This window comes from Tenrec ecaudatus, chromosome 1, assembly GCF_050624435.1.
Source record: "Tenrec ecaudatus isolate mTenEca1 chromosome 1, mTenEca1.hap1, whole genome shotgun sequence".
Classification (NCBI taxonomy): domain Eukaryota; kingdom Metazoa; phylum Chordata; class Mammalia; order Afrosoricida; family Tenrecidae; genus Tenrec; species Tenrec ecaudatus.
In genome coordinates, this window is record NC_134530.1 from 73,299,867 (window position 1) to 73,311,026 (window position 11,160).

At 39.1% G+C, this 11,160-nt stretch overlaps 1 pseudogene; it reads left to right on the top strand.

Annotated features, from left to right (window-relative positions):
* The first annotated feature begins 9,987 nt into the window (after positions 1–9,987).
* Positions 9,988–10,140, top strand: LOC142437976 (U1 spliceosomal RNA; annotated as a pseudogene).
* The last annotated feature ends 1,020 nt before the right edge of the window (positions 10,141–11,160 follow it).

An 11,160-nucleotide genomic window follows, 5' to 3' on the forward strand; every position in this document is an offset into this window, starting at 1 on the left:
TAATAAGTCACTCTTTAGAGACTGTGGGTATCCAGGTAGCTCGAAGAAAGAGATTAGTCTAAACTTTAAGAAGGGAAACTGAATATGGCTTTTGCTTGAGAATAAGTATGCTATGCATAGAAATGACCTACAGCAAGAGTTATATGCGTCGCTGGTAGCACTCGCTCTCACTGGCTGCCGAAGAGCTAAGTCCTCGCTCTCAATGCAAATGTATGAAATACCTAAGCTCTTCTGATTCCACCATAATTGCCAGGAATCAGACTGTAGCTCCTTCTTCATTTGAGTAACCTTTCTTTCCACAAAATACGTGAGTTGTTTTAATTTTATAAAGAGTTCACAACATGAGGGTAGCTGATGATACAAACTTTCCAAAGGGCTGGTAGTCTGTCATCAGAGACAGACGGAGCAAAAGGGCAAATTGAAGTTGGTATAGTAATGCCTTGAAGGGGATTTCCTTCACATCGGATCGGACTGTAACTTACTTACGTGCGGCTGCTGCTGTTCGATCGCTGCTCGTGACTTGCCTTGGCTGATTTCATTCTGCTTACTTGACTCACCCACTGTAAGCTAGCTGCTGCAGTTCAGCTTTTTCATGCTTTATTCTCACAATGTAGAAGGATCAGTTACTAAGGAGCTGTTTTCAGGGTCTATGGAGGGAGCGAATGGGTACTGACATTTTGGACTGGTGTGATCGTTTTCCGGCGAGCAGTTTAATCCTCTTTGAATCTGTCAGTGACCATTTCCAGGCTCTGCTTGTTACTCTTTAATTTAATTTTCCCTAACATTGTGAATCGTTTTCTGCTCTTAAGAGGGAAGTTTGCTATTAAATTTTGAAATTTTACAAAACAAATACCTTTAGTCCCACAAGTAAAGAAGAGAAAAATAGATCTTGGGAAAGCCACATTCAGAAACCAAGTTTGCTATTTCTTTTGTCAAGTAGGCGATAGGCAGTAATAGAAAACAGCGAAGGCCAAGTGTGGGTCTGCAGGGTCAGGATAAGAACAACAGATGCACTTGAGACAAGGTCCATCTCCTTTCCCCCCCTAATGACCAGAAACATTAAGCTGGTTTCCCTCACATTTAAAGAGTTGCTTTCTTCAGAAACTTAAAAGGCCAAGGGCTCACGTACCACATTGTGATGATTTAGGGGCATGTTTATATTCTACTTGTTATTTTTCAGTCAAGTCATTTCCAATTCATGGCAACCCCATGCATTACAGAATGGAATTACCGGAACTCTATAAAGTTTTCTGGACTTTTATCTTTAAGGAAGTAGTTAAACAGGTTTTCTTCTATGGACTCAGTGTGTGGGTTCAAACTGTACACTTCTAAGCTAGCAGCCAATTGCAAACTACTTGCGCCACTCAGACTCCTTGACATAGTCGGCTATGAGTTGGCTGCTAACTAGGTCAGCAGTTTGAAACCACCAACTACTCCATGGGAAAAAGACGAGGCTTACTGATCCTGTAAGGTTGCAGCCTGGGAAACTCATTGGGGCAGCTCTACTCTTTCCTAGGGGGTGAGTTATGAGTTGGAATTGACTCTATGATAGTGAGCTTGAATTTGAGTAGACATATCTTTGTAATCTAATTGGAGCACATTTCTTTGAATAGAAAACTTTCTAATCAGCTCCAACTTTCACCTGGTCACCCCCCCCCCCAATTCTTACAGAATATGCTTATATACACCTCCTTAACACAGAAGGAAACAGTCATAGCTGTTACGGGCATACTTTCATTAACTATTTATGTAGACAGAAATGATACCTATAACTTTTCCACGATCTATTCCAAATTCCTCTTTTCTTCAGTCAACACTTCATTTGGCAGGAAAACCTAAAGCTTTATTCCTAAAACATTCAGCTCTTTAAAGTCCTTGCCTTTGTTGTTTTGTACGTCTTTAACATCCACTACGAGTGGAAGTAATTGATTTGGTGTGTCCACGAGAAGCCCTTCAATTCCAGCCACATTCTCACTACCTTCGGAGTGCCCACGTGCTTTCAACAATCAAGACTCAATTGCTCTAGTCCTTATAGTAGCAACTTTTAGGATTAAGTATGATCTATAAAAATACTTTTGGAAGAATGGGCTTATAAACACATCCTATACCTTTATTGCATATCACACATAAATTAATGAACAATATATTTAGAATACTTCCTCAACTAAAATAAAAGAATATTATCCATCAATGTAGTTTTTATTAGAGCCATGTCTGCAAAATGTTGGCTTTAGTTGGTTTCACTAATTCAAGTAATTTGAGAATGAGGTTCGGATGAGGTCCAGGAGCTGAGAACCGGCAAGTTAATGACTTTATGCTTAATGACCCAGTTGCCGTATTCCTGAATCTTAAGCAACCTCTTTGTTATACAATCCATCTGTCAACTTTTGAGTTTACTATGGAATTTTCCTTGCTCTCTTGTTAAACGTCAGCTTTTTCTGTTCCTCAGGAGACCTTTCCTTGGCTTCTTTTCCTGTCTCCCTAGCCCGCAGAAGACTACTAAAGTACCATTGATGATGGAGTGTCTAGGAATCACTTTTCTTACCATGTTATGTCCCTTCCTTCAATTTTCCGCAGCCATAGCCTTGGACTGAGGGTGCTTCATGTCCCGTTTCTACACTGTACCCGTTGAATTCCAGTGGGCAAGTTGATGGTGCAGGCACACTCTCTCTGTAGAAGAGTTACTTTGGTCCATTTTGGTAGCATGTACAAGACTGCTAGAATGTTCATTTACTTAGGGTTAGCCCTGTCTATAGGAGAGTCTTTCTCCTCCTGCTCATTGATGAGTACAGTAGTGGAGTGGGTTTACTCCCCAGAAAGTTTCCTCACGTCCTGGAATTTAGTGCATTAGATTTCTTTGTGTCCTTAGCTCTCTTATGGGTTAAAACACAAACAAAAAATCTCTTATTTTGTTGGCTTTCAACTTCCCCATCTTTAGAGTGGGAGGAATAGTCTCTTATGACTTAAATATTTATGAAAACAACTTCAAACATTTAGCAATATTTCAGGAATCGCACAAATAATTCTAATTCTCCAAGATACTTATGTACGTCATTGGTTCCAATCATGTTCTTTATAGCAAGGAATCCAATTCAGGATCATATACAGCACACAATTTTCTGGTTTCTGTAAAAACAAACCAACCCCAATGCCATCAAACCAATACCCATGAATATAATCCTACAGGACAGAGGCTGTAACTATTCAAGGAGCAGAAGTCCTCCTATTCTCCCTGGGAGCAGCTGATGGTTTCAAACTCGTAACCTGTGGTTAGCAGCTCACCCATCATCCACTATACCACCATTGCTCCCAGAGCTCCCAGTCCTCTTCCACTGGGAAAGCTTCAGTTTGGGGTTCTTTTTCCCCCATTTTCAATTCAGCCTGAGACTCTCTATCTCTTGACTGTGCATTGAATCCAGTACCATTCAGTGTAATTGTTTATATGCGTGGCTTTATTGCTGTCATTTTGTTGCGTGTTTGCGCGTGCCGTGATACTACCGTCTCTGTTGTTCCTATATTTCAGCACCGAGTTTCTTTGTTGGAGGATGTTCTTGTCATTTTTTTTACCTTTGATGATATTTTATTTTTCACTAGCTTTTTTGTGATGTTCATACTTTCTATTTCGATGAGCTTTCTTCTATTTTCTTTGAGGCCATCCTATTATTTGTTATTTTCTTCCCATCTTTGAAACAGTCTGCTCTTTCTGGCAAAATACTTGTCTTTTTTTCGGTTCAATTTATTGTAGCTACACTTTACCCTCTATTTTCTTTGTCGTTGGAGATTTAGACCCCTAGTCCTCACTTTCTGGTGCTGTACTTTTGTTTGATTTTAAGTGGGTGGCTTTTGAGGGGTGTTGTCTGAAGATGTCTTATGACTACTGTTGTCGAGTCTCTGTCTAAAGTGCACTCCTTATTGCTTTTTGCATTCCTAGTTTTGTTTTTACAAATTCCTTTAATTTGCCTTGCCTATAAATACCCTTATTTTCCTTCATACTTAAAGAATAATTTTGCTGCATATAAGATTCTTGGTTGGCAGTTGATTTATTTCAGGGTTTTATATGTCATTCCATCATCTTCTTATCTGCATGTTGTCCCTTTGTCGGTGACTGTTCTTTTGTCCCTATCTCTTCGTGAGAGAATCTCTTAGGATTGTCTCCTTTTCCTTGATATTGGAAAGTTTGACTATGATATGCTGTGATGTTTTCCTTTTGAGGGATATGCTATTTGGGGTTCTCCCAGCTTCCTGAATAGTTGTTTTCTCCCATTTTATGCTGTAAGGGATATTTTCTTCCGGAATTGTTTGTACTGTTTTTGTTTTGTTCTGGCATTCCAGTGGGATGTAAATTCTTCCTCTTGATATTATCCCACATAATTCTTAAACTTTTTCCATAATCCTTTATTGTTTTGTTGATTATTCATCTTATAATGGAGTTGAGTCATTTGTCTTCAAGCTTGTTAATCTCACCTTCCACTGCTCCATTTCTAATACTCTGCTTCTTGAAAGTATTGTCTAATTCTGTTCTTAGTACTCATATTCCGGATTTCTATTTGCATTTTTGTTGTTGAAGATTTCGAGTTTTTCTATCACCCCCAGCCTACATTATCTTCTCCATGTGTTGTAAATATAAGGACATTATTTTTCTGAATATCTTTTCTGATAGTTCCAGAACCTTTTCTTCTCCACATTGTTAACTTGTTTGTGTTCGCCTTTCTCCTCCTCCTCCTCCTTCTTTTCTGCATGGACTGATATTAACAGCTTTCCCTGTGACATTTGAATGAGGCTGTTCGTCATGAGAAGGAGACTGGGCCTTATAGGAGTAGTGAAATTCTTCAAGTAGTGCAGATGAATAACTAAAACTACAAAACAAAACGAGGAAGAAAGGAGAAAGAGAAAAGGGGGAAGAGAAAAATTCACTTTAAAGGAATTAAAATAATAAAAGATATTTTAAGCCAATTTCAAAAATACTATTTGGGTAGGCTTGCATCTCAGCTCAGGATTTTTATAGGTGGTGTCTTTGAGAGTGTGGACAAACTTCCAAGGTGGGTGTGAGACATGTGCTGAAAGACCATGTGCATGTGGAGCAGGCTGGCCACGCAAGCATGCATGGGCTGTTGGAGTATGGGGGTCAGGAGAACACAGGCTGGAGGCCTGGTGGACTGTGGAAACCAGCAGAGTCCAGAGGCTGGCATCTGGGAGAGAGAATGCGGCACCTCATGAATGACCCTCCTCCTCCCTTCCCTCTCTACTACGCATACCCACAGCCTCAGGGATATGGAAACTTCTGTCCACTTAGCTTTTAAGTTGTTTTCCAAGATTCTAGGGAACCTGGCTTTTCTTTTGTGTTGATTTTCTCCTGACTATTGGAGGGGAATTTTCTCATGCATTTGTCTAAGCAGCCATCTTCTAAGGAAGGGCTTTATTTATTTTAATGACTAAATTTTTTATTAGTAGTATAAGGCAATATTTTAACTGTGTTTCATATTTTCTTATGATTAGACTCAGTTTTGAATTTTTGGTTGGTATATCATGTAATTAATGTTGTGGGGTTTTTATTGCATCGTGTATTATGGAAAATGATGTCAGTTTATTTTATTTTGGGTAGTATTAACTTTGATCACTACTTAAAAGTGATGTCTTTCGGATTTCTCCATTGTAGTTGTGTTAGGTCACGCTGACTAGAGAAACAAATGCAGAGACACTCATGTATGCTTAAGAAAGAGATTTATATCAAGAAGTAGTTATATGTCAAGAAAATATCCTAGCTCAACTCAAGTCCATAAGTCAGATACGAAGCCATAAGTCCCTCTTCAGACTCACAAAACCACATGACATGATGGAGAATACAAGAATATTACAGGCCGGTGACTGCAAAGTCCCATGGACTCTGGCAGGTCAAGATTGGCTCACCTGCTGGTAGATGACGCAGAGAGAGAGAGGGGCGGGGAGGGGGAGGTTCTCAGGACCCTCCTTATGAGAAGGCCACACCCTCAAGGTGACACCATCAGGTTGACCTGATTGACAGGCTAGACTCCACCCCTATACTTTTATATGTCTTCAAGTTGACATGAAATAATGTAACTACCACAGTAGTTGCCATTTCCTCCATTTTTATTTATAGATATTTTATGCGAATAAAATTAAATTTTTGTTCTTATATATTTGTAAATGTATATTTATATTACCTCTTGTTAAATTAAATTAATATATTTATTTATAAATATTTCATGGGAATCAAGTTTACATAACTAAGATTATCTAAAGTTCTACTTCTTTTCGCCTTTGCCTACTAGTTCTAGAAGGCATTCGTGTTTCGTGCCCTGGACCTGCTGCCAGCACTCATTGCGTGAGCCCATTGTTTCAGCCAAGGGCTCAGTGCGTCTCCTTGAGGGCCTTGCTCATGTTTGCTGCTTTTCCAAACATAATGTTCCCTCCAGGGACTGGACTCTCCTGACAACATGCCCACAGTCTGCAAGCTGAAGTCTCGCCATCTTTGCCCGTAAGGAGCCATTCTGGCTGCTTAGATCTATCTATCCAAGATCGATCTGCTTGTCCTTTTGACAGCCCATGGTATATTCAATGTTCTTTCCCACCACCATCACCCAGATCCATTGATGTTTCCTTGGTCTTCAAGGTCCAACTTGATTTAATTTAATATAAGTACACATGGGTATTGCTAATATTTCCTCTAAGCTAGTGTATGGGTATTCATTTCTTTCATGACAAGCCGGAGTTGAGATTATGTAAAATATGTGTAATCACAATGAATTCTCATTTATGTTTATGTCTGTAAGTTGTCAGTTGCTGTTGAGTTGATTCTGGCTCATAGGGACCCAGTGCGTGCGGAGTAGAACTGTGCTACAGAGTTCCTGAGGCTGTGAGCTTTCAGAAGCAGGTCACATCAACTTTTCGGCTGGTAGGTGATCCTTTACCGTTTTCACTACCTAAGCAACCCCTTTTGATGTGTTCAGCCTTTTATCGCTTTACCTTTCCCAGTCCTCCACAGGTATTCTCCCAGAAATTTCATACTTTCAGCTTTTACACTTAGTTCTGGATCCACATTGGTTTAATTTTAGTGTACGGTATGGAATAAAGATTTTAAAATAAATATTCATATTTTATATATTGCTGCATTAGCTTTTCTAATTTAAAATAATTTGTGTGTATATATGTGTAAGAGATTATATATTACATATATGAGATCATTATCTATTTTTATTCTTGTTGTCATTGTAAAATTATTCTCTGATTTTAATTTTCAGTATGTGTGATGATGGCTTATTATATGAGTTAGAGGATTCTTTGTCTATTTTTGAAAAAGTGGTATGCATTATTTCTTATGAAATCCTTGATTGAATTCACCTTGATTAGATAAAAGTATCTGGACCTTGAGAAATACTTCTAAGAATATTTAAATAATTGGATGAATTTAAAAAACAAACATAGGCTATAATTTTTTGCGTGTCTCCATGTTGGTAAATTGCATCTTTTTAAAGTGTTTTCTCCAAAAAAAAAAAAAAAGTGTTTTCTCATTTTGCCTGCATTTTTAAATCAACATAAAGTCATTCATGTTTTCTGGTCATTTTCTATTAGAAAGCTTCATCTTTCACATGACATTAGTGATTAATTTTCACTGTATTTCTTGATTAATTTTTTAGAAGTTTATGAATTTTATAAATTTTCAAGATATCCTATTTGATTTAATTGATTTCCCTTTATCTATTGTTTGTTTCACTCAGTTTGGTTCTTATTTTTATTTACTTTTAAAAACATTTTATTAGGGGCTCATACAATTCTTATCACAATCCATACATATAAAAACATCAATTGTATAAAGCACATCTGTACATTCTTTGCCCTAATCATTTTCTATCTTTTTTTCTTTTCTTTTTTTACATTTTATTAGGGGCTCATACAACTCTTATCACAATCCACACATATACATACATCAATTGTATAAAGCACATCCGTACATTCTTTGCCCTGATCACTCTCAAAGCATTTGCTCTCCACTTAAGCCCTCCGCATCAGGTCCTCTTTTTTTTCCCCTCCCTCCCTGCTCCCCCCTTCCTCATGAGCCCTTGATAATCCACAGATTGTTATTTTGTCATATCTTGCCCTATCCGGAGTCTCCCTCCCCCCCCTTCTCTGCCATCCATCTCCCTGGGAGGAGGTCACATGTGGATCCTTGTAATCAGTTCCCCCTTTCCAACCCACTCACCCTCCACTCTCCCAGCATCGCCCCTCACACCCCTGGTCCTGAAGGTATTGTCCACCCTGGGTTCCCTGTGCCTCCAGCTCCCATATGCACCAGTGTACAACCTCTGCCCTATCCAGTCCTGCAAGGTAGAATTCGGATCATGGTAGTTGGGGGGAGGAAGCATCCAGTATCTGGGGGAAAGCTGTGTTCTTCATCGGTACTACATCGCACCATGACTGACCCATCTCCTCTCCTAAACCCCTCTATGAGGGGATCTCCACTTATTTTTATTTTTGCATTTATTTATGATTTGAATTATTTCTTTTCTTTCTTCCCACCCAGGTTCTTAAAGTAAAAGCTTAGACATAGATTTATTTAGTTCCTTTAATTTTACCTTAAAAAAACATTTCAAGTTATTGTGTTCTCTTTAAGCTGATTTAGCTGCATCTACAAATGTTGGTATGTTGAAATTAATTTTAATCGAGTTTGCAACAATGTACCTTGTCATTTCTTTTTGATCTATTAGCTATTTATTATTATTGTTAAGGGCTAGTAAAACTATGTCTGACAGGATGAAACGCACCACCCAATCTTGTGCCACCGGCTCCATTGTGCCTCTGTTGAAGCCCACTGGGGAAGGCTCTGTGTCATCTTGCTGACCCATCTTGCTGGGCGTCTTTCTTTTTCTGGTCGCTTCTCCTCTACGTTGCCCAGCATGACATCACTCCTCCGGGACTGGCTCCCCCACATAACATCCAAAGTATGTGAGAAGTCACACCTTCTTCCCTTCTATGGAGCATTTGACTGTACTTCTTCCAAAATAGATATGTTTATTCTTCTGGAAGTCCGTGGCATATTCTATATTCTTTGCCGAAACCGTAATCTAAAGGCATCACTTTTCTTTGATCTTCTACATTCACTGTCCAGCTTTTGCATGTATATGAGGTGATTGAAAATATCAGGGCTTACTTAGAGCAGGCTCATTTTAGTCCTCACAGTGATGTATTGCTTTTTACCACATTGAAAAGGTCTATTGCAACATATTTGTCCAGTGTAATACCTGCCCCTCATATGTGAACCTACTCTTATTTGAAATACAGGTGACATAGCTTCCAGCATCACAGCAACATTGAAGCCACCAACATATGACATACACACTGACAGAAAAATAATGGATGGGCAATATTCGTGTTGTGCTTTTAAAATGCAAATATCTGACTACTCACTGTGCATACCTTTGTAGTTCCTTGATCTATTTGGTGAATGTTTCAGGTGTACTTTAAAATTATGTGTATTCCTAGTTTCTGCATATAATAGCCTTTAAATGTAATGTTGAATTATTTTATAGTACTATTAGTTTTCCTTATTGTTACTGATTCCAATTAACTTAATTTTAAGTTATTTAAGTTATTAAAAGAGGAACACTAAAATCTGCAACAAAATATTTAGTAGAGTTATCTATTTCTCTTTTTCATTTACTCAAAACTTATTGAACATCTATAAACAGGAGCATACCCAATTATGATTGCTAATGTTTCATTTATGAGATGCATTTTTACCATTATGAAATGTTCCTTTTAATCTATGCTAATGCTATTTCTCCTGAAGTCTACCTTCTCATATATTGATATAGTAAGATTCTAATAGGTTTAATGTTTACATTGCAAAGAGCCATGGTGTCCAATAGGTTTCCCGCTGAGCTGCTAATTACAAGGTCAATAGTTTGAAGTCACCAGCTGCTCTGTGGGAGAAAAATGAGGCTCTCTGCTCTCATAAAGTTTTACATTCTCATACTTATCTGGCAGGGGAGATACCATGATCACGAAGGTGGTTTTCCCAGGGCGTGGCTTATCCATTGCACTCCGGATATGCTGACCCCTGAATGGGGGAAGCTCGACTGCATAATTTGTGGTAGAGGGGGACTGCGTTCGCCCTCTCCCCTGTTAAAAAAAATTTACATTCTCGATTGCTGAAACCATGGTGGGGACTGATCATGATGTGGGACAGGAGGAAGGTCAAGGGAAATAGAGGAAAGAGCTGGAAGGCAAAGGGCATTTATAGAAGTCTAGATAAAGACATGTACATATGCAAACATATTTATATATGAGGATGGGGAAATAGATCTATGTGCCTACATTTATAGGTTTAGTACTAAGGTAGCAGAAGGACACTGGGCCTTCACTCAAGTACTCCCTCAATGCAAGAATACTTTCTTCTATTATTGGCATTCTATGATGCTCACCTTCCCGACACAACCGCTGAAGACGAAGTGGGTGAACAAGTAAATGTGGTGAAGAAAGCTGATGGTGCCTGGCTATCAAAAGATATAGCATCTGGGGTCTTAAAGGCTTGAAGGTAAACAAGTGGCCATCTAGCTCAGAAGCAACAAAGCCCACATGGAAGAAGAACACCAGCCTGTGCGATCACAAGGTGTCAAAGGGATCAGGTATCAGGCATCATCAGAACAAAAAATTTTACCATAGTGAGTAAGGGAGGGAGTGCATAGTGGAGACCCAAAACCCATTTGTAGGCAATTGGAGATCCCCTTGCAGAAGGGTCTCAGAGAGGAGACGAGCCAATCAGGGTGCAATATAGCAACGATGAAAAGTGCAACTTTCCTCTAGTTCCTAAATGCTTCCTCTCCCCCCACTATCATGATCTGAATTCTCCCTTGCAAGGCTGGCTAGACCAGAGGATGTATACACTGGTACAGATAAGAACTGGAAACACAGAGAATCCAGGGTGAATGATCCCTTCAGGACCAGTGGTGTGAGTGGCGATACTGGGAGTGTAGAGGGAGGGTGGGTTGGAAAGGGATTATAAGGATCTACATGTGACCTCCTCTCTGGGGGACAGACAACAGAAAATTTGGTGAAGGGAGATGTCAAACAGAGATAGATATGACAAAATAATAATTTATAAATTATCAAGGGTTCATCAGCGAACGGGGAGTGGGGAGAGAG